Source organism: Capsicum annuum, unplaced genomic scaffold, assembly GCF_002878395.1.
Source record: "Capsicum annuum cultivar UCD-10X-F1 unplaced genomic scaffold, UCD10Xv1.1 ctg5038, whole genome shotgun sequence".
Classification (NCBI taxonomy): Eukaryota; Viridiplantae; Streptophyta; class Magnoliopsida; order Solanales; family Solanaceae; genus Capsicum; species Capsicum annuum.
The window spans coordinates 484,464-509,361 of record NW_025858245.1 but is presented as its reverse complement, the minus strand read 5'-3'; positions in this window follow the sequence as shown (position 1 = coordinate 509,361).

Here is a 24,898-nt window from a genome sequence, read left to right as displayed (position 1 = left end):
TGAACACCAAAACAAACATTATGAAACAATATAGCCACACAAACATATATGTGATTAGTACTTCTAGAATATAATGAGTATATGGTGGTGAATGCAATAAATAAAAGTTGTTATATGCCACACCTAAAAACATGCATGGCACGTGTAGATGGAGTCAACTTGATTGTGAATAAAAATAAAAGATGAAGTAACACAAGCATAAATCATAAAGAAATATCAGAGGAAAACTTGTGAGCCATTACACTTAGTTTCTAAAATCTTTACTTCGGTAGGAGACTCTCATAACTGACACAAACGATGAGAGCTAACATAGAGTTCAACATATAACCCACATTGAGGAAAGTTTTTTATCCTTGCCATTAGTATAGAACTTTTCCTTGGAGTGATCACTGAACTTGGTCCTATTGGGGTGAGGAGACACTTACTAGTGAGGTCCGTTAACCTACAATGGCACGTAGTTTTTAAAAAATAGGATGCGCTAAACCAACATTTCCCTCTCAGTGCTAACTACTACTCTCAAAATATATACTTGTATGCCTACACTTAGAAATTCGCCTTAAACATGTGGGTTTATAAAACTGAAAACTAACTATATTTTTCTTACTTAAACCATACTCATGAAGAAATTTGTGAATTGTATGCCGTATCTAAGATCATAAGACCAAAATAAAAATTAATTCATGTTGTAATACTTTATAACTTAAACTAATAAGCTTGGACTACTTGCAAAATGAATACATGATGCTCAAAATTACAATCATTTACCAATTCATAGAAAATCATGTCTAAATACCAAACTCAATTCATATGATCACTTTCATGGATAAAACATAAGTAAATATGAAATCTTGCGCTAAATAAAACTTAATTCATGTAGAAAAATTATAATTATAAAGCATAAGAAAAGTGGGTGTGAACCCTGATAAATTTATGTCTTAAAATTCAATTAAAAATAAAACTTTTGGACACAAGGACAGAAGAATATCCTTGTTCAAACATCACATACCTAAAATTTGTGAATTACTTAAGGGAAACTTGAGTTGAAATCTTGGAATCTTAAATTTTGGTAAAAAGCTCTTCTTTGTGTTTTTGAGGGTTTTGAGAGAAGAGAAATTTCTTTAATCATAGTTTTGTGTTTAATACATTTTGGAACTTTTTTGATAGGCAAAAGACCATAAAGCCCTCAACCTAAGCTGGAAAAAAATTGACATTTCTGTATCTTTGGGCGTGACACGGCCTTATCGCTCTACTCCAAGGGTGTGGCACGCCCTTATCGCGGTACTATAAGAGAGTGGCATGATCTTATCGTAGACCTTCACTGGTTTCTTTGTAAGGGTGTTCCTCCCCTCTGTGGCACCCTCTTACACAGATCCTTACTATTTTGGTGTCTTAAAATATTCCAAAATGTGTTTCAAAATTTATGAAATTATGAAACACTTCCTAATGGTCCCATTATCAATCCTTATCATAATTTAACTCATAAATCACCATTAAACAAAAACAAGTACCAAAATAAATTCATCAAAATTATGGGGGTCTAATAGTTTTACAATTTACAGTATAGAACAACAAATATAAATTGTGTTCCCAATATGAATATGAAGAGGGACCTTTATCATCACAATGAATTCAGACATAAAAAATTCAAATGCTAAGAAGTTATTCAACTTTATCAGTTCTTTTTTCCAAAGATAAGTCAAACAATATTATGATCTTAATGTCATCATTTGATAACATGTTTTTTCAGTTTATATGTAGCTCATTCTTTATATTCTATCAACTTCATCAGGGATTAATGTCAAATTTATCAAAGTACTCTTTTGGATGTGGTGCTAATTATATTTTTTAAAGGTTTTGATACTCTAGATCTTGAATGGTGCAACACTAAACAGGTCAAGAGAACTGAATTAGTTAACTTTTGTGGCCCTTAACTACTAAATCTCTATATCATGATAGTAATAAGATATTGACGGTACTCTACATAAAGTAACCAATAACATCATTACTGTTGAAATATGCAGCTCTTCAAATTTTTAAAACAAAGTTACTTATATAAAGGACTAGCAAAAGTTTCAAAGATCTCATTAGTCATGAGTATCGAATAATTTCTAAAAACTTAGATGTGCATTGAATTTCATCCTAACTGTAATGTGATACAAAAGCACACATCTTGCTCTTGATCGATTGAAGATACAACATATTCTAGGTGTAAAATCTTAAAAACAAAAACTATTGTAAGACTAGAGATCCCTAATTTCTAAAGGTTGTCGATTTCCTGAACCAAGTTGGAAGACAAGCTAGCCGATGTAACACCATCACTTCTATACATTGTAAAACCCCAAGTTGCTAATGAAGTTCCTGATGCTCACATCATGGCCATCATTTTTAAGGTGGGAAACTATAAATACATCAATGACCCTGTTTTAGCTATTGTGCCAATACTGATCAGATTTTAAGAGATGTTTCAAAAGAACAAATGTTAAGCAAAGGAACATTATATTATAATTCAGAAAAAAACATCTATCTTTTCTTAGAAGAACAAATTACGGCCAAATCTAATTGTACTAGTCATTTTACTTGTATTTTCATATTAAACTTTATCATGTATACTCTTAAAGTTCAATGAAAAATGTTCACCTTACCTAAAGAGTACTTGTTTTGTTTCTTACTGAACTGCTGGAATTATACTGTTAATTCTTTATGTTTGTTATACTGAAGTCTAAAGAGTGAGACAATCTAATATTACTAATTCTCTATTTTTGTCAACACTTTAGACCATTAGAGAATCATCAAAAGGAATTCTTACTCATTCACACCAACAAAAATCAATCGTAAGTAGTGAAAAATAACAAAAAAGAATTAGTAAAACTTAGTACCCTTGTACTATAGTACTATTGCACTAATAAAAAAATCAAAAAAATAACATAAATCTATTCAAACATTAGAAAAATAGCAAAAAAATGATAAATCGGCAGCAAACAACAAAGAATGCAAAAAGAAATGTAATTCTTCAATTGTTGTTGCTTTGTTGAGAAATGAGAAGTTGTAACGTTATTGGCTAACTTGACATGTACCTCTTCTAACCTGAAATAAGAAATTAAAATACTAAATATAAATATTTTTACAGTAAGCTACAATAAAATAACTTAGATATGAAAATTTTAGAACTCTTACAGGCAATTTTTCAATATTATGGAAACTTGATGCTCCCTCAATCATGATGGAGTCCATAATACAACGGTAGTCCAATGGATGAATTTCAATGTCATATGAGGAGAAACTATAAGTTCTACTTTTGTGGCTAGGTTTATCATATTTTTTGCAATCAACTGATTTTTGTTTTTGTTTTAACTTAGTCCAGCTAGATCCTGTCTTATTATCTTCCTTCCTTCTTAATTTTTTTCTTTATTTTCTTATTCTTTATCAAGTATGAAGGTGGAAATGGTGGAGGATTCAGTGACTTAGGCCATAAATTAGGGTCATTCATAGGCAACATTGAAGCTTTATAAATTTTTTGATAAGTCTTCACCTTATAGCAATCATTAACATAGTCTAAAACCTCGTCCTTTTTCAGCAAAATCAATGATATATCATGTTTATAAAGAATGATAATTCCCACTACCTACGACTACATGTTCTGTTGTATAATTCAAAAACCCAAGTATCACCTTCGATGGGCCCAATTACCTCATGGTTCAACATGTTTGATATTTTAAAAATATAACTAGCACCTTTCTTCATGATTTTGGCCAACTTCTTCTTGATATTAGTACAAATGTCATTCACATTTTATTTTTTAGCTTTTCCTCTATTAGAATCGATTCTCACAATGAGTAAGTGCCTAATGGTCTTCAAAAGCTTAGTAATTGATTTATCTCTTGCGTCAAGAATAAACTAATTAAAAACCTCAAACTGATTGTTCAAAAAAATGTCACACTTAGGAAGAGGTGGTAAATATGATCTTGACCATTCACTAGAAACTTTAGCAGATATTCATGCATATGCCTTTTTATCTAATTCAAACAAATTAGCCCTACGAGTATCAAGTTTGTCAATAGTTGTGCAAATACCGCACACAAAACCTATGAGAAACACTAGGTAACACTAATTCAAAGTCTCAACGAGTTAGTTTTGCTTATCTAACATAAAAGTCTACAAATACTGCTCTTCAATCTCAAAATCATTCATCAAATTGATTAAGTACCATTGTCGTATTTTCTTATTTTCCTTCTTGACTATTGCCTAAGCTATTGGGAAGATGTTATTTCTATGCAAATCAACAACTAATGGTAATTGTGCCCTGTACATAGTACTCTTTAGCCAATATCCATCAACCCCAACAATCTTTCGACAACTAGCCTTAAATCCTAATTTACAAGCTTCAAAGCAAACATAAAACATCTAAAATTTCACTGGCATATTTGGAATCTCATTCTGAGTTAGTTTCATGAAAATATAAGTGACTTGATTGGTCTGACTAATTTCATTGAAATAATTTTATAATATACAAAACTAATCATTTATATTGTAATACCCCGTACTTTTTTCCAGCTAATTTCGTCCCAAGAATGTTTAGCTTCTAAACTGAATGATAGTCATTCCATGAGGAATTTTTAAGATTTTTACTCTTTTCATATGGAAAATTCAATAAGCTTTCCATCGATATAAAATTTGCCCAAATCCGATAAACGGGTCAAAAGTTATGACTATTTCAAGTTCCAATCATAAAATAGCGTCATATGGGTAAATGGCGCACAACGCCACAAGCTAAAATAGTAATTGTCCTTTTCTAGTGTCTCAGCACAATTTCCTCCACATCGCGCTAAAGTTTCAGGTCACAAAAGAAGGGGCAACGCGACGGCTTCATGTCGCGTCATCCCTCAATTTCTCAATTGTCAAATTCCAGTGACATGGCGCGATAGCGCCACATCACGCCAGGGGTTCAATACGGGAAATTTTGACTGAAATTAAATAATGTGTCCAGGGTTAAAAGGGTCAACTTCCCACCTCTATTTAAGCCCTTTAGTACGTGATTTAGCCATTCTTCACCTAAAATATACTTGTTTCTCTTAAGTTTCTCTCAAGAACAACCTAGGGCTTTTCATAGAAGATTCAGAATCAAGAATTTCCTCTGTTAACCTTTACGAATTCATGAACCAAGGTATGCGCAGTGTTCATTCATGGACTCCTTTCGTCCATGAAGCCCAAGAATCTCATTTCTAAGTTTAAGTTTATGGATTTGTTTATGAATTTCATGTTGGGTTCATCTTTTTTATGTTGAGAATGATCAATTGAATTCAAATCCATCTTGAGTGATTAATTTTATGTGGAATTGATTTGTATAGATGTATATTCATGTGAACCTATGAATAAACCCTAGGATGATGAAATCAGAGATGAATCATGATGATTAAGTGTTGTATATTGTTGTTGACATGTGTTATGCCTACCATATGTTTAATTAAATGCCTAGATGAAGGAACAATGCCCAACTAGTATGATATCATAAAATCCCCATATACGTACAAGTTATGCCTATCACATATTTTGATGGAATGCTTCAATAAATGTATTATGGATTATGATGTTAGTTATATGTTCAAGTAAGTTATGCTTGGTTAGTTTTCCTTCCATCGAGTCTTGTGGGTACTTGTACCCAAAATATTAGTTGTGTGCCTAGAGCCATGTCATGTTTCCACGATACTCTCAGTCAAGCTATGAATCCTTAAACTTCGGACAGTCTTATGACTCAGGAAATCTTCATGATCTCATGAACTGAGTCAGTTGTAAGATATTAGTAATATTCCGTCAGTGTCTATTCAGATGGGAGTAGAAATTAGCACCGAGCGAACCCAAGGGTGGGAACTCACCTGTTATATGAGGGTGTGATTCTTAGAAGCAATCCTTGCGTTACAAAACTATGTAGCCAGCATACGTTGAGACATCATAGCATACTATATGAGGGTATATTAGGTGGTTTAACCTGCAATTTGAGGGTTCCCACCATTCTCATTAGAGTTACCTATTATATTAGGGTCACTTATATGTTGTCCTTACCAGTGGCGCGGTATTAATACCCTTCTAATTAGCGAATAGATTGGACCCCAATTCAGCTATAATGCATCATTTGGGGAATGTCAGTTAGATAACTACCTCCTACAGTTTCAGTATCAGTCTCAATAAAAGAACTCAGAAAGTTCTTCAGAATCCAGGACTGTCAGATATAGTCAACTCAGATACAGAATGGAACTCAAATAGTTCCACTAGATTCAGAACTGTCAGATACAATCACTCATGTTATCAGTTATCAGTATGTCATGTTATCAGTATTCAGATTCAGTACTCATGTTATCATAATTTTAGATATAGTTACTATGTATGCATGCATGTATTCTCATGTTCATATTAGCCAGTTAGCCAGTATTGTTCGTACATATGAACCCCATGTATTTAGCCTACCCCACATACATACCAGTATATTTAAAGTACTAGTGTATTTGCTCTATAGTGTCTTATACCATACATTTAGAGACACGAGCTCCAGATCAGTAGTAGAATTCAGTTTCAGCAGTCAGAGTTAGAAGTGAGTCCTCATCATTCGAAGACATGATTATTTCTCTATTATCTTATTAATTAGTTTATTAGTTGGAGTTAGTTAGGGACATATCCCATTAACTCCTTACTCAGACAGTTCATTTAGTTAGAGGTTTTCTAGACTATCATGTTTCAGACTTCAGTATTTTCAGTTTTGGTTTTGGGTATTTCATATCTCGTTTAGATGTTATATTTTACTTTAGTTATTTTAACCTTATGGACTTTCAGTTCATGTTTCCACATTATTTAGTATTTTATGTAGTATACAGGTACAGATATCAGTCATGGTTAGATTGTGGTCCTTTGGGGTCATGAGCACCGTGTAGCATTCTGAGTACTAGATTCGGGGTGTTACAAACTTGGTATGAGAGCTTAAGGTTCAATAGAGTCCTAGGAATTCTGAAAGCCGCATCTAATAGAGTCTTAAACATTGTTGTGCTGCGGGTCACATTTATGTACATAAGGCTATAAGATATTTTAGGAATAGTTTCACCTCTTTCAGTATTCATGACATGCCAATGAGCATATTCTCAAGTTAATCTCTTAGCCTAATCCATTTCTCTTTTTCTTCTACAAAATATGCCTCCTAAAAGAAGAAACAGAAATCAGTCAACCCCCCAGCCCAAAGATCCTTTGGACGATCATGTTTCTCATGCAAAGTTCCGAGCTTCATTCACTACTCTTGCTAACTTAGTTGCTGCTCAGAATGAATGATCAGTTGTCATTCTGGCCAATCCAGTGTCCAATTCAGCTACATCCAGGATTTAGGATTTCACCTAAATGAATTCTCCATTTTTTCTTAGGTCTAAGATAGATGAGGACCCTCAGGAATTCCTAGATCAAGAACAGAAAGTGACAGACATCATAGGGGTGACTACTGTTAAGAGTGCTGAGCTAGCTGCATATCAGTTGCAGGATATTGCTTACACTTGGTTCAAGCAGTGGAAGTCAGAAAAGACAGATGATGCAGGGCCAGTTGAGTGGGAGGAGTTTGTGTTTACTTCCCTCGATAGATTCTTTCCCCTAGAGCTTAGAGAAACTAAGGTGATAGAATTTTTCAACCTCAGGTAGGTCAATATAACAGTGAAAGAGTATTCTTTTAAGTTTACTCAATTATCAAGATATGCCCCTCATGCGGTTACAGATAGTAGGGCAAGGATGAGTAAGTTCATTTCAGGGATGAATGATAGTGTGGCTAATAAGTGCAGACCCGCCATGCTGAATAGTAATATGACTTTAGCTAGGCTTATAAATCATGCTCAGAAGATTGAGGAGAAAAAGATTAAGATTAGGGAGAAATATAATAAGAGAGCGAAGACAGGTAGTTTCAACTTCGCTCAGCCTAAGTCAGAAGAAGGAAACCGTTCTCAATTTCATACTAAGTCATCAGTTCCAGCTCCTTCTTCATCCAGTGCTCCAGTTTCTAAGTTCAAAAAGGGTAAAAAAGTTAGAGAGCCAGGCTCTAAGTCCCAGGCTAGTGTTAGCAGTCCCCGCACCTATCCTCTTTGCCAGACATATGGCAAGCACCATTAGGGTATTTGCAGATCTGGCAGTGGTATTTGTTTTCTGATGTGGAAAGCCAGGCCACAAAGTTAGAGACTTTTCTCAGCCAGTTTCTCAAGGTCAACAGAATCTCTCCTCAGCTCAGTTCGGTCACCTAAATCATCAGGGTGCCACCTTTAGTGCTACTAGTGGGCAATGCCTAAATCATCTCTATGCTCTTCAGTCCCGACAAGATCAGGAAAATTCTCTTGATGTAGTTACTAGTACGTTACAGATCTTTCATGTTCATCTTTACACTTTGCTAGATCCAGGAGCTTCTTTGATTTTTGTTACTCCCTATACAGCAGGCGATTTTGGAATCAGTCCCAAAATCCTTACAGAGCTCTTTTCAGTCTCTACCCCATTGGTTAAAACCATCATAGCCTGGTGGGTATACAGGAACTGCCCGGTTATGATATTTTGGAAAGTCACTTCAGCAGACTTAGTCAAATTAGAGATGACTAATTTTGACATCATTCTTTGCATGGATTGGCTTCATTCCTGCTATGCCACTGTCGACTGCAGGAATAGAATAGTCCATTTTTAGTTCTCAAATGAACCCGTCCTTGAGTGGAAGAGTAGTGTATCCACTTTCAGGGGTCAGCTTATTTCCTACCTTCGGGCAAGAAAAATAATATCTAAAAGATGTGTATATCATCTTGTTTGAGTTAAGGACACTAGTTCTAAAACTCCCAGCCTTGAATCAGTCCCAGTAGTGAATGAATATTCAAATATCTTTCACAAAGATCTTTCAGAAATTTCTCCCGAAAGGGAAATAGACTTCGGTATTGATCTTCTTCTAAATAGTCAGCCTATCTCTATTCCGCCATATAGAATGGCACCATCAGAACTCAGAGAACTGAAAGAACAATTGAAGAATCTCTTAGATAAGGGATTCATTAGGCCCAGCGTTTCCCCGTGGGATGCTCCAGTATTATTCGTGCGTAAGAAAGATAGTTCTCTCAGAATGTGTATAGACTACCGCCAACTTAATAAGGTCACGGTTGAGAACAAGTATCTTCTTCCTAGAATCAATGACTTATTTGACCAAATTCAGGGTGCCAGTTATTTGTCTAAGATAGATCTCAGATTCGGCTATCATCAGCGGGAATGTGACATTTTGAAAATAGCTTTTCGAACTCGGTATGGTCACTTCAAATTTCTAGTCATGTCATTTGGTCTTACCAGTGGCCCAGCCGCTTTCATAGACTTGATAAACCGTCTGTTCAAACAGTACTTGGACATGTTCATCATAGTCTTTATAGATGATATTCTGGTCTATTCTCGTAGTGAGCGTGATCATGCAGACCATCTCAAGACAGTACTTCAAACTCTCAGAGATCATCAGTTATTCGCTAAATTTAGTAAGTTCAAATTTTGGCAAAGGTCAGTAGCATTCCTTGGTCACATCATTTCCGATGATGGAATTAAAGTTGATCCTCAAAAGACTAAAGTAGTAAAAAACTGGCCCAAACCTATCTCTCCATCAGATATTAGGAGTTTCTTGGGTTTGGCTGGCTATTACAGTTGGTTTGTTGAGGGATTTTCTACTATTGCATCCCCTATGTCCAGATTGACTCAGAAGAAAGTCAAGTTTCGGTGGTCAAATCCTTATGAGAAGAGTTTTCAGGAGTTGAAGACTCGACTCACCTCAGCTCCAGTTTTAGCTCTTCCAGATGGTCCAGATAGGTTTGTAGTGTGTTGTGATGCATCCAGAGTAGGTTTGAGTTGTGTCCCCATGCAGCATGGTAAGGTCATAGACTACACCTCCAGACAGCTTAAGCCTCATGAAAATAATTACCCTACTCATGATCTTGAGTTAGCATCCGTAGTATTTTCCTTACAAATTTGGAAGAATTATCTATACGGTGTTCACATAGATGTGTTCACAAATCATAAGGGTCTTCATTATGTCTTTTCTTAGAAAGATCTCAATATTCATTAGAGAAGGTGGTTAGAGCTCTTGAAATATTACAACATGAGTGTCCTCTATCATTCGGGCAAGGCCAACATAGTGGCCGACACGCTCAGTAGATTATTCATGAGTAGTGTTTCTCATGTTAAGGACAGTAAGAAAAAGTTAGCTCAGGAAGTCCATCAGCTTGCCAGACTAGATGTTTGCTTAGTCAATATATATAAGGGTGATATATGGGTTCAAAGTAGTTCAGAATCATCACTAGTATCCGAGGTGAAAGAAAAGGAAGATAGAGATCCCAACCTTGTCAAGTAGAAAGAGTTAGTTCAGGATCAGAAAGTAGACGTTTTCTCCCAAGGGGAAGATGGTATTTTGCGTTTTCAGGGTCATCTCTGTGTTCCACATGTAGATGACTTAAAGCAGCAAATTCTTACAGAAGCGTATGGTGTGTGCTACTCTATTCATCCAGGGGCCACAAATATGTACCGCAACTTGTGGGAAATCTATTGGTGGAGTGGGATGAAGAGAGACATTGCAGAGTTTGTCGCTAAGTGCTCTACATGTCAGCAAGTTAAGATAGAGCATCAAAAGCCTAGTGGGTCCTTACAGGAGTTCAGTATTTCTACTTAGAAGAGGGAAGTTGTGAACATGGACTTCGTGATGGGTTTACCTTGAACTCGACATCAGCATGATTCAGTCTGGGTCATTGTAGAAAGAATGAACAAATAAGCTCATTTCCTTCTAGTTCATACCTATTATTCAGCCGAGGATTATGCCAAACTCAACATCAAGGAGTTGATCAGATTGCACGATGTTCCACAATCTATTATCTCAGACAGAGGTACCCAGTTCACCTCTTATTTCTGGAAAGCATTCCAAAAAGGTCTTAGTACCCAAGTTTATCTCAGTACAACCTTTCATCCTCAGACAGATGGTCAAGCAGAAAGGACCATTCAAATGTTAGAAGATATGCTAAGGGTGTGTACAATCAATTTCAAGGGAATTTGGGATGACCACTTACCTTTGATTGAGTTTTCATACAACAACAGCTATTATTTCAGTATTCGGATGGCTTCATTCGAAGATTTCTATGGTAGGAGATGTAGATCTCCAATTGGTTGGTTCAAAGTTAGTGAGGCCTCAGTCATAGGGCCTGACTTAGTATTCGACACCTTAGAAAAATTCCAGTTGATCAGAGAAAGACTCTGGGTTGCACAGAGCCGACAGAAGTCTTATGCAAATGTTCGTAGAAAAGATCTTGAGTTTGAGATTGGTGACTATGTCTATCTAAAGATCTCTCCCATAAAGGGAGTAAAGAGATTTAGCAAGAAGGGAAAGATCAGTCCCCGATACGCCGATCCCTTCAAGATTCACAGTCGCTTTGGCAAGGTACCCTATGAGATTGAATTGCCTTCAGATCTAGCCTCAGTTCATCCAGTCTTTCATGTCTCTTTGATCAAGAAGTGAATAGGTGACCCATCAGTTGTAGTCCCTATTTAGAGCATTGATGTTCAGAACACTCTCTCTTATGAAGAGATTCTAGTCGAAATCTTAGACTTTCAGACTTGTAGATTGAGGAACAAAGAAGTCCCTATAGTTTAGGTTCTTTGATAAAATCAGTCCATCGAGGGAGCTACTTGGGAAGCAGAGGCAAACATACGTACCAAGTATCCTCACCTCTTCTTTGCCAACTCAGATCAAGTTCAAGGTAACAGTTCTCCTTAAGCTTACTCAGTTTTATGTTCAGTGTTCATCACAAACTTGGTATGCAGTTTCATGCTCATGTTCCCATTATAAACTTGGTATCAAGTACTATTGCATATTCAGTCATGCACTCATGTATCAGTTTAGTTATGTAATTATGCATCAGATATGCATTCTCATTGTGAGAAACTTAGATCTTCAGAACACTCAGTCATGCATTCATGAATCAGTTACATATGCATCAGATATGCATGTCCAGTATTATATGTTCAGCTTGTCATTCATGTCAGTCCTGAGATCATGTTCCAGTTATTCATGTTTAGTATGTACATCAATTTTCTTTTCTCCCCTCTCAGTTAGTCTCATTTGAGGACGAATGTTCTCAAGGGGAAGATATTGTAATACCCCATACTTTTTCCTAGCTAATTTCATCCCAAGAATATCTAGTATTAGCTTTAAAATTGAATGTTTGTTATTCTATGAGGAATTTTAAAGATTTTCACTTTTGTTATCTAGGAAATTCAATAAGCTTTCCATTGATATAAAATTTTCCCAAATCCGATAACCAAGTTAGAAGTTACGATTAATTCAAGTTCTCATCGTTAAACAGCGCCATATTGGTTAGTGGCGCACCGCGCCACAAGCCAAAATGGCTATTGTCCTTTTCCATTGTCTCAGCATGATTTCCTCCGCGTCGCGCCAAAGTTCCAGGTCGCAAAAGAAAGGGCAACGCGATGGCTCCGCATTGCGCCATCCCTCAATTTACCAATTGTTAAATTCCAGTGACACGGCGTGATAGCGCCGCGTTGCACCAGGGGTTCAAATCAGGAAATTTTTATTGAAATTAAATGACTCATCTAGGGTTAAAAGGGTCAACCTCCCACCCCTATTTAAGCCCTCTAACATGTGATTTAGTCATTCTTTACCCAAAATATACTAGTTTCTCTCAAGTTTCTCTCAAGAACAACCTAGGGATTTTCATAGAAGATGCAAAATCAAGAATTTCCTCTATCAACCTTAATGAATTCATTAACCAAGGTATGCGTAGTGTTCATTCATGAACTCTTTTCGTCCATGAAGCCCAAGAATCTCTTTTCTAAGTTTAAGTTTATGAATTTCTTTATTAATTTCATGATGGGCCCATTTTGTTTATGTTGAGAATGATCAATTGAATTCAAATCCATGTTGGGTGATCAATTTTATGTGAAATTGATTTGTATAGATGTATATTCATATTAACCTATGAATAAACCCTAGGATGATGAAATCAGAGATAAATCATGATGATTAATTGTTGTATAATGTTGTCTACATGTGTTATGCCTACCATGTGTTTGATTAAACACCTAGATGAAGGAACAATGCCCAACTAGTATGATATCATGAAATCCCCATGTACGTACAAGTTATGCCTATCACATGTTTTGATGGAATGCTTCTATAAATGTATTATGGATTATGATGTTAGTTATATGTTCAAGTAAGTTATGTTTGGTCAGTTTTCCTTTCATCGAGTCCTGGGGGTACTTGTACCCGAAATATTAGTTGTGTGCCTAGAGCCATGTCATGTTTCCACGATACTCTCAGTCAAGCTATGAATCCTTAAGACTTCAAATAGTCTTATGACTCAAGAAATCCCCATAATCTCATAAACTCAGTCAGTTGTCAGAGATCAGTAATATTTCATTAGTCAACGGAATTCAGTAACTTAGTCCATGTTTAGTTTAATAAATCATGATCAGTATCTATACAGACGGGAGTAGGAATTAGCCTCGAGCGAACCCAAGGGTGGGAACTCACCTGTTATATGAGGGTGTGATTCTTAGAAGCAATCCTTACGTTCCAGAACTATGTAGCCAGCATAGGTTGAGATATCATAGCCTCCTATATGATGGTAGATGAGGTGGCTTAACCTGCTATATGAGGGTTCCTACCATTCTCATTAGAGTTACCTATTATATTAGGGTCACGCACATGTTGTCCTTACCAGTGGCACGCTATTGATACCCTTCCAATCAGGGCATGGATTGGACCCCAATTCAGCTATAATGCATCATTTGGGGCATGTCGGTTAGATGACTACCTCCCACAGTCTCAGTATCAGTCTCAGTAAAAGAACTCAGATAGTTCTTTAGAATCCAGGACTGTCAGATACAGTTAACTCAAATGCAGAACGGAACTCAGATAGTTTCACAAGATTCAGGACTATCAGATATAGTCACTCATGTTATCAGTTATATCAGTTATCATTATGCCATGTTATTAGTATTCAGATTCAGTACTCATGTTATCACGATTTTATATAAAGTTACTATGTATACATGCATGTATTCTCACGTTCATATTAGTCAGTTAGCCAGTATTGTTCATGCATATGAACCCCATGTATTCAGCCTACCCCACATGCATACCAGTATATTCAATGTACTGACACATTTGCGTTATGGTGTCTTATACTATAGGTTTAGAGACACGAGCTCCAGATCAGCAGTAGATTCTACTTTCAGCAATCAGTGTTAGAAGTGAGTCCTCATCATTCTAGGACATGATTATTTCTCTATTATCTTATTAATTAGTCTATTAGTTGGAGTTAGTTGAGGATATGTCCCTTCAACTCCTTACTTAGACAGTTCAGTCAGTTAGAGGCTTTCTAGACTATCATGTTTCAGACTTCGGTATTTTTAATTTTATTTTTGGGTATTTCATACCCCGTTTAGATGTTATATTTTACTTCAGTTATGTGAACCTTATGTCCTTTCAGTTGATGTTTCCGCATTATTCAGTATTTTATGCAGTATACAGGCGCAGATATCAGTCATAGGTTAGCTTATGGTCCTTCGGGGTCATGAGCACCATGTAGTGTTACGAGTACCAGATTCAAGGCATTACATATATCTCCATCAATCATTGTAATAGTCTTTTCCTTTGCCTTTCTTTCTTAATGCATACTCACCTACAATTGTAATTTCCGACTCAATGTATCTCTAAATTCTGATGTTTTTCAATTCTTGTTTGATCTAACTCTATCAACATACTTCATTGCAATCAATCTAGAGTTGATGATTTTGTTATTATAATTTCATCCAAAATAACTATGCTCAAAAATGAACATCTTTACTTGAAAAGTAGTTATATCCCTTTGTAGTAGTGATCCCAATATTTTCCACTTACAATAATTATTTCTGCATTTGGCTTTAGTTCTTTTTCTATCATTTTTGATCCGCTGAATTGATTTTTCTACTTTAGTTTGATTTGTAACCACCGCTTTCTTGAATTTCTTTTTGTTACTAAATACCATTTTCAACTATAATTTGAGAGTAAGAAAATTTGTTTTGGGTAGTGCTTTGGAAAGTCAGAATTTTTAAATTTAAAATTACAATCGCTATTCAGACTCTTTGTATCATCAAAATCTACACAATTAGAGTCATCGTCCTTATTATGCATCTTTTTTGCATCTCTCCAGTTATATAATTTTGATTTCCATCATTTTCTTCATTTTCACATTTATATTAACCGCAAAATACTCAACATAAGCATCAACATGTTTTAAAAATAAAAGACCATTATTCTCCTCCAAAGAATAATCAGAATTATCAAAATAATTAATTTCAAAATCATCACTGAATGCTTCTGTATCACTTCTCTCCAAAGAACTCATTTTCATCAAAAATTTAAATATTCAAAATTTATCCAACTACTCTGTCTATTGGGATGCAAGAACTTTAGCAACTTCAATATTACTCATGACTAACCAAACTTTATTAGGGATTAAATCATACTTGTACCAAAACACCACAAATTCCTAGGCATAACTACATTGCTCGATCATACTCTTAAAATTTGATAGATTAATCGTTATACTATTTGTATAGTCAAAATATTTAGCCTTTTCATCTATGTAACCTTTTGTTGAACTATGCACAAATGATCCACCATGGTGTAATTTAATTGTTAAAAACGATGGTTCATTGATAGAATCTATACATATTAGTAAAAATAAAAAACTATTCATTATATATATAGTATAAATATAAATATATATAAAGTCAAAAAAGAACTACAAGTTCATTATAATGAATATAAAATAACAAAATATTATATATAGAGATTTTAAAGACAATAAAATGTATATATTAACAAATGTTTACAAAGTATTGAAAATCGACAATATCATAGTGGATGTGGATGATCAACCACTTAAACTTCAAACCAACATTCTTCCTACTTAGTTGTTATGCGTCAATCCATAATATCTAGATTTTATGAATGAAGAGGATAGTAGTATGAGAAATAGCGAATCGCAAATATACTATATACTGAATTAAAAAATTCAGAAACTTGAAACGTACATGAATTCCTTTACCTTGTTTGTGTATTGCCCTAGCTTCAGTTCTTGTTGTAAACAAAAACTACTAAATTATTTTTTGAAGTTCAGAAAATCACAGTTTTCTTCTATGGTTCGCTGAATATGAAAGACAATCAAACAGAATTTGATGGGTAAAAAATAGATAAAAGAGGGACATAGAAGAGAGAAAGTCATGTTTTTGAAACTATAGTTAGTTGTTTAACAAAAATAAGTGGAAGGATGATTCTTGCTATATTTAAGATACCAAGAGGATATATTTTGTTCACGTAGATATATAAGTATGTATCCTAAGTGTGAGTCATAGTTAAGGGATGAATTTAGCTCAAAACTCGTGTCCATTATTCATAAAGTAGACAATTTTATGTATGGAGTTATTCAATTAATGCACAACAGATTGAAATTATCGAGTCAGATAAATTAGAAATTAATGTTCATAATTAAAAATGCAGTAGGACAAACATCTTAGTGATTGTAGTACAATATTAAATATAATTTGATCTTGATTATGGGAGTGATCATATTCCAACTTATTGTTGAAAAAAATTTCTATAGGATTTATGATATTTGATATTGTGTGTTGCTCGTGTGGGAGCTTTTTTTGACATCAGTGGTCTTATCTGTGCATTTGAATGTCTTTATCTAGATATGATATTCGCGTAGGGACTTATTTTGCTAATACATGTTTTTTTGAGCATTGATTTCATTTATCATGATAAAAACTATCCGAATTAGTGGTTGATATGATATTAGTTATGCTTTACATGCATATTTATTTTGATGGTGCCTAATTGAAGTTGATAATCATGAATTGGGAACATATTTAATTGATTTCTGTGTTCACTTATATACACTAGTTTAAAGTACATGGTTTGCACGTAAAATTTATTCTAAGAAATTTTATATGTTAATATAGCATACATACATTACACGTGAGCTTTTGGTTATTAGTAAGAAAAGTGTATAGACGTCTCTAATTAATAGTAAGGTGCAAGAAAATTTTACAAAAAGAATACAGACAACAAGAAAATTCATGGTCAACACTAAAAACAAATGTACTACTTAAGATAAAAATAATAAAAAGTAAAATCAATAACTTGGAGAAATAATTCATTGTTAACCCGCTTTTCAATAATATGTTTCTCTCAATTCTTTATGGAAAAACTACATGGAGTAGCATATCTAAGGCTTAAATTATAAAAAATAGCAACACTTTAATGAAATTACATGTGTAGCAATAATGTTATTATTTTAAAAGTGGTCCCCTACTTTACCTTTTACCATGTATAGCTTTCCCCTTTTCACGTTTTTCTCCTTCTCTTTCCTTAATTTTTTTTTCTTTACCCTTTTTTCATGCCATTGACAGATTTCCTTCTTTTAAATTTTTTTCCTTTCGCACGATTTTAGCAAGATATGATAAGGATAGTGTACCTCTATTTCAGGTAACTAAGTAACCCCTTTATTGCATGTTATCAGGTTCTTCATTTGTTTTTATACTGTAATCCATTAGCAACTCTGATTTTAAGATTTTTAGGCTCTAATGGCTGAACAAAGTTTCACCAGTTCTTCAGTTTCTCCGATTTTATGCTCTAATGGCTGAACAAAGATTTTAAGATTTTTATGCTCTAATGGATGTTAAGGTAATCCATCAGTGTCTCCATTTCTTCAGTTTCTCCGTTATGAAGGAACTTAGGTTCAAGTTTCATAACAATCCAGTGAAGATGATGGATATTTTAAAAAAAAATTATTGAAGAAAATTTCTTCTCCAAAAGAACAAAAAATAAAAAAATACGAGAAGAAAAGGAAACCCAAAGGAATTGCAGAGTAAAGCAATGTCGACGATGATGTTGAGAACTCTTCTGCTAGTGAATTTGAAGAAGAAATAGAAGAAGAGGTATTTTTCATTGTAAATATTTTTTATTTACTAATATGTATTTAGGGAGTTCAGTAAAGCTTTTATCAATTTGGGAGTAATATGTATTTTTTTCATGTATTTCAGTTAATATGTATTTCATGTTATGTTGATATATATTTATTGATTTCAGCAAGCTGATTTTGTGAAAATAATAGGTTAAATAGACATTTTTGATTAATATGTATTTAATTATATTTTATGTGAAGTTTCTATGTTTATTTGTATTTTGTATATTATATGAATTTGCTAGGTTGGGTGAATGAAAAATACATTTTTTTTCACTATTTTGGATTGATGATACAGCTACTTTTTATGATTTTGACTATATTTGCATTTACTGAAATACAAATACACTTATGTTCTTGGACGTAATTGTATTTATTAAAATATAAATACATTTTGTAGTTTGTGTTATAGAAATTTAAAGTGCACACAGATACATATGCACGTTCATTTGTAATTTTGTTATGGTTCGATATACATTTTAAGGTATAGGGTAGTATTTGTATTTTTATATATGCATATCAAATTTCATATGTATTTTGCTTTAGTGATGATTTTGTATTTTTGGTGTGTTCAATATATATATATATGCATTGTTATATGTATTTTTTATGTGTTGGTTGTATTTAGTTATTTTTCACAGTTTAATAAGGTATAGTTTAACTTTGTACAAGTGTCACGTGATGAAATATTCATTGTAAGAAAACTTTCAAAATTTTCACCACATAAGTATTTTAATTATACGTATAATAAATTTGTAAGTTTGTACAAAATATATTTTAACTATTATTGAATGATTTTTTTTGTAAGGACTGTGGTCTGTATATGGTTACTTACGCAGAGTGTCTTTCTTATGGTCAAGGCGTTTCTACGATTAGTTCAATCCCAATGTACTTCGTACAAGATATGCTTCACTATTATGGAACTACGGCATGAGAAAACAAGAAGCAAAAGCCCAAAGTAATGATGAAGCACCATTGAGGCCGGTTAGGGAAAGCAAGATAACTAGTGTCATAGAAGTTTTAGAAGTTTGATTGTTCATGATTTTATTACGTTGCATAGTTGTCAAGATTTATCTGGATGTTGGTATTAATTGTAGAAACTTTTTTTATGTTTTGTAGTGAATCAACCTTACTAATTTTGAAGTGAATGAAACTAATTCATTTTTGTTTTTTATGTTTAATATGTTTTCAATAATTTTGTAGTATGTGTTTTATTTCAGTATTCAGTTTTATTTGTTACAGTGAGATTTAACTTCAAAAATACATATGCAGTGTTTAGATATGTTGTATTTAGATTTAACGTAAAATTACATATGCAGTTAACATCATATGTTCTTAACTGTGACCTATAATATAAATACATATCTATATCAATCTCTAAATTTTTTTGGCAAATTGATATTGGTATCAATTTCACAATTTTACTATTGTTCTTTCTTTTCTTATGTTTTGTAGTAAATCAAAGTTACTAATTGAGAAGTGAATGAAAGCTATTCATTTTACTCTTATATGTTGAATATGTTTTCAATAAGTTTATAGTACATATTTTTTGCCAGTGTTCTGTATGATTTGGTACACCGTTCAGATTGCACTTCAAAATACATTTGCAATGTGCGTAGTTGCAATATACATATGCAATTATCATATTAAAATTTAAATTATATATGCAATTAACATTATATGTATTTTTCTGTTTCTTCATTTGATTTTGAAATACATATGAAGCTTTATATATCTATTTTACTGTATTATCATATAATATGAAATACATAATTTACTTCGTATATGTAATTTACTACCTGTTCATACAATACATAGATTACTCCATGTTGTTATAACATATAGTTTAGCAAATACATTAAAACATATATATTTTCACAATATAAGCATATGTATTTGTCTTTCAAATTTAGTAATACAGTTAAGTATTTTTAAGAGTCATTTGTAAAGCATTATATCAAACGGTAGATAAATGTCCCAAAATAAATTTAACAGATGTGTTCATTATTTCCTACATGAACGCCTATTGTGACCGTTTGACCTACAACCACTACATGAGTTGATGCTCTTCTTTTCAAAGATATCCTTTTCAGATTTTTCACGATCCTTCTTTGCAGGTCTTCCAGGAGGTCGTTTATACTTCGGAGGCAGTACTATTTCACTTGTCTTGTACAAAGGTAGACAATTCATGTCTTGTATATATTTTTTTTATAAAACAAATACTTTTAAGCCCATATCATTATGTATTTGAATTTGTATTTGCCCTGCATTTTCAGTAATTTGATATTCCACTTGAATATGTTTGCTGCTCAAAATCACGTTTAAGTGAGATGCAAGAGATTGTGCAGTTCATTGAATGATGTTGCCGTTCTCATCAATATAGCATCAATGACGTACTCTTCATAGTTATTATCATACGTCCAACTTCCAGAGTGCTTCACGAGAACTGGTATGCTACCCATTGCTAACTGATTTCACCTAAAATACATAAATATACATATTTGTAATCTATCAATTGTTACAACGTACACTTTCACAACAAAAAAAATAAAAAAAAATCTACAGTTATAAACATAAAATATACTTACACAGCCAACAACTACAATCGAAAATACATTTACACTACATCTGTTAAACTAAGAATACAAACACAATAAAATTTCCTAGCAAAAATACAATAACAAATCATCTGTTCAACATTAAATATAATCAAATCCAGAACATCCAGAATCGAACACAAGCAAAACAAATATAAAAAAACTATTCAGATATACACATATACTCTCAAATTTTGACAAACAAAACTCCACAAAATATAATTTGATATGCTTGTAAAACTTATTTCGATCAGTTTTGTGTTCTATCAGTTCAAATTTCTATTGCATTAACTTTTCATCATAATTTGTTAAGAAAATATTCAAAAACAAATTTACGACGACGTAAAAAATTTAAACGAAGTAGCACAAAATATCAATAAAAAAATATCAAAAAAATAACTATAAAAGGCTCAAAAAAAAATAAGAACAAATTTATTTTTTTCAACTACAACAACTTATCAAATTGATACGCGAAAAAGTATTATGATTTAATATCTCCAACAATAGCTACTGATGAATTTACAACCGATAGTTGAACTAGGAGAAATTTTTCAGAAAAAGTTAAACTTGATCGTTGAATTCAAAGAAAGTTGTCAAACTGATAGTTGAATTTAATTGCTATATACAGATGTACTCTCAAATTCCAACAAGCAATACTCCAAAAAATATAATTTCAATCAGCCTGAAAAATTGATTTCGATCAGTTTTTTGTCGTATTACTATTGCATTAACTCTAACTCGAAATTTGGTAAAAAAATATTCTTAGACAAATTTACAACAAAGTTAAAAAAAATTTAAACGAAGTAGCACAAATAGATCAATAGAAAAATCGAACAAAATAATTAAAACGGTTCGAAAAAAATTGTAACTCAAAAAAAATATATTTAACACCTTCAACAATAGTTATGGATGAATTTAGATTTGATAGTTCAATTCAAAAAAAATTAACCAAAAGAAGATAATGTTGATCGTTGAATTCAAACAAACTGATTGTTCAAATTAATCGTTGAATTCTACTAATCAGAAGAAATTAAACAACAAAAAAATACGTTTGAAATTGATTGAAATTGAAGATGGGTATAATTTTGATTTTGCATTTTTTTCAGGAACACATTTCTGAAACTAATTTTTGAATTTGAATAGTTTTGTTAGGAAATAACTGAAAACGCGTAATTTAGAGCTTTTAATGGGAATGTAATCTGAATAGTTAATTTAAGGTAACTTTATCATATTTAAATCAGTTAAGTATGGGCAGTAAAAATCAGTTGTATTTATATTTTTATAGCAACAGTTTGCAAAAATACAAAATACAAGTTGATATATTATGTAATTATGAAAGTGTTACTATGAATCTCATAATTAAGGGGCTAAGTATGCTATTTTTGAATTTTTTCCTAAAAAAAATGTGTTTGGGTTGGAATTAGTTTATTTGAAATATTGGTTCAAAGTTTGATCTAAGTTTGAAAGATCTTTTAAATGTCACAACTACGTGTTTATTTTTGTTATGTTTATTTTTCTTTTTATTTCGTTAATAATATTGGATCATTTTTAACGTATCTTGTTTACATATACACTTTATTTTTGTCCTATTATTTAATATTTTACTTGAAACAATTTGTAATTTTGATATAGCGTCTTCAACTTCTTAAAATCATAAATTGATCTGGACCTAAACTTAACTTAAGGCCTACTCAATTAACCATAAGGAAAAAGCAAGATAGGTTGTTAACTTATTTGAGACCCATCCTATAAAGAAAAGAAAAGAAAAGAAAAGAGGGGAAAAATCAATTGTGAGGGAGTGAATTCATAAAAGAATGAGCTAGGTTCTTAACCTCAAAAAAAATAAGTTTTGACATATAAGAGAAAGTTAATGATAAAGTTGGAAAGCCCTGCTACCAACCATTTGTTATAAAAAAATTTATCATACCATTTGAAGTCGATCTAATTGGGTTAGGTAGATTTTAAACATGTCAGGTGCTTAGTTAGATTGGAAAAAATTGGAACAATCCATAAATGCCTCTAAGGCACGAGAAATATATCAAAACTTGTGGTATGACCGGAAAGTACTGCTACCGGCAAGCAACACATTAATATAATTAAATAACACAAAAAATAAATAAAAATGAGATAAAATTTCCTTTTAGGTTAACAAATATTATAATCCAAAATATTAATTTAAGCTAGAGGTAAGTCATTAAAGCGATCATGCCAGAACCAAGGGACTCGAGGGGTGCCTCACACCCTCCCCTCGGTCAACAGAATTTCTTATTCAAATTTCTAATTCGCAGACCAAAGAAAGAGTCATTTCCTTTAGATTGATGATTCAATAAGGTGACTTGAAACATCCAAACTCAATTCCTAGTGGCGACTCCGTAAAATAAATAATTTATTTTCAAAACGTCACTGTAATTGGAAAAACTCATTTTCTCTAACACCAACTCCTTATCAGGTTGGGTGGTAAAAAAATCAAGGTGTGACATAATATTTTTAACTCCATAAAATATTTTGAGGGGGTGAAAGTTTTGATTTTTTGATATTCAGGACATATAAGTTGTGCTTTTCCCCTTTTCTTGGAATTGTACAAGTAAAATGTCAGAAACAAGTCTCTGTTCCTCCCATTTTAATTCTTCTGAGAGAATGAAGTTCATGATTGGTTTTGCTGAGCTTGTTGTGTGTTTGAAATATTTTTTTTACTCTAGTTTATCAGAAACAGACTCTCTACCCCACAAAGGGGGAGTAAGGTCTGTGTACAACCTGTTATTATTTCATACGATTTTCTGAGTTAAGATTAAGCCTTCTCTTTTGCATCCTAGGATATTGAATTTGGACATTATCTCTAGAACTTTTAGTGTTACCATTAGTAAATCTCATAGAGATCTGGGCTTCAGCTACATATACAAGTAAAGGGTTAAAATGCTAGTTGATTGATATCATGCGTGAACTGTGTGGATGTGGGGAAATTAACTTCTAGTTATTTAATGATCTATCTAATGGACTAAACTTATTTGGTTTCTTATAACTCCCGACCTCATTACAAGTTTGACAATCCATTTATATTTGGAGATTATTTTGACATAATGAAGCAGAAAGTTGGCTCTAGATTGCCTAAATTCACAAGATGTTGTGAACCATTATATGAAATTATATTTCAAAGGTAGTTCCAGCAGCCTGGAAAATAACACCAGACTTGATGAGAATGTAGCATTTTAGTTTTGAACAATTGTGATGCTCTTATATATGATTTTTTTGAAACCATTGCTAATGCACATCTTGAAATATTACTTTATTAGTATGTGTTGTATAGAATATTTTTTAAAATTCATTGAAAAGTTTGAATTATCGATTTGGAATTTTTTATTAGATAATTAGTGTTTGAGGTCATTTAAATAGGTTAATAATGTATAATTCTGATTACTGGCTATTGTAAAATAAAATTCTCGCTTATAAATAATATTTCAAAGAATACACAACATAGTCATGCTTTTTAAATATGCCCATATGAATGACAGTATGTGACTTATTAACGATAAAATGTGGGCTATAACACTAGTAAAGACTATGCTTCACAAATGTTATTTTAGAGGAGGAAGCAACGAGTATGCAATTGGCAAGTGTGGCCTACGGTAACAAAGGCCATAATTAAAAAAGTGTTCTTATTAATAAAGAAAAAATCGTGTTCTTTAAGTGTTGTTATAGAGGTTCCATATAAGGCTACACTTGTAAAGCGTGCCTAGTAAAAAAGTAAAGGCAACACCTAAAAATGTAGCTTTATCAAATAAAAGTGTAGCTAATGAGAAGATGCAAAGCGTGGCCTTTGAACTTTAATGGCAATGCCTTTTAAACGGAGCTGATATGGCAAAATTTGAAAAGTGTGGCCTAAAATCAAAGGTTACGCCTCTTTAGACCACCCCCCAAAAAGTGCTGCCTAAAGTCCAAAAACGTAGCCTTTGATCAAAGGTCACACTTTACAAAGGTGGCAATAGGACTAAAATGTTGTAGTGACCATAACGACAGTAGGGATCGTTACAAAAATCTGATCAAAATTAAATTGAGAAAATTAGTCCTCTTAATTAAATAAGGTCCTATATTATTTTTACTAATTAGAAGAATTGTGGAGAAGCACACAGCTCTTCATCTCTGTGCTTCTTGGAATTATTACTCAATCAATGGACATTTTAGGTACATTTGATTTCTCGTTTTACTTGTCTTTTTTCATTAATCAAGAAGAGACAAAAAAAAAAATTCACGTATTACCATTTGCAT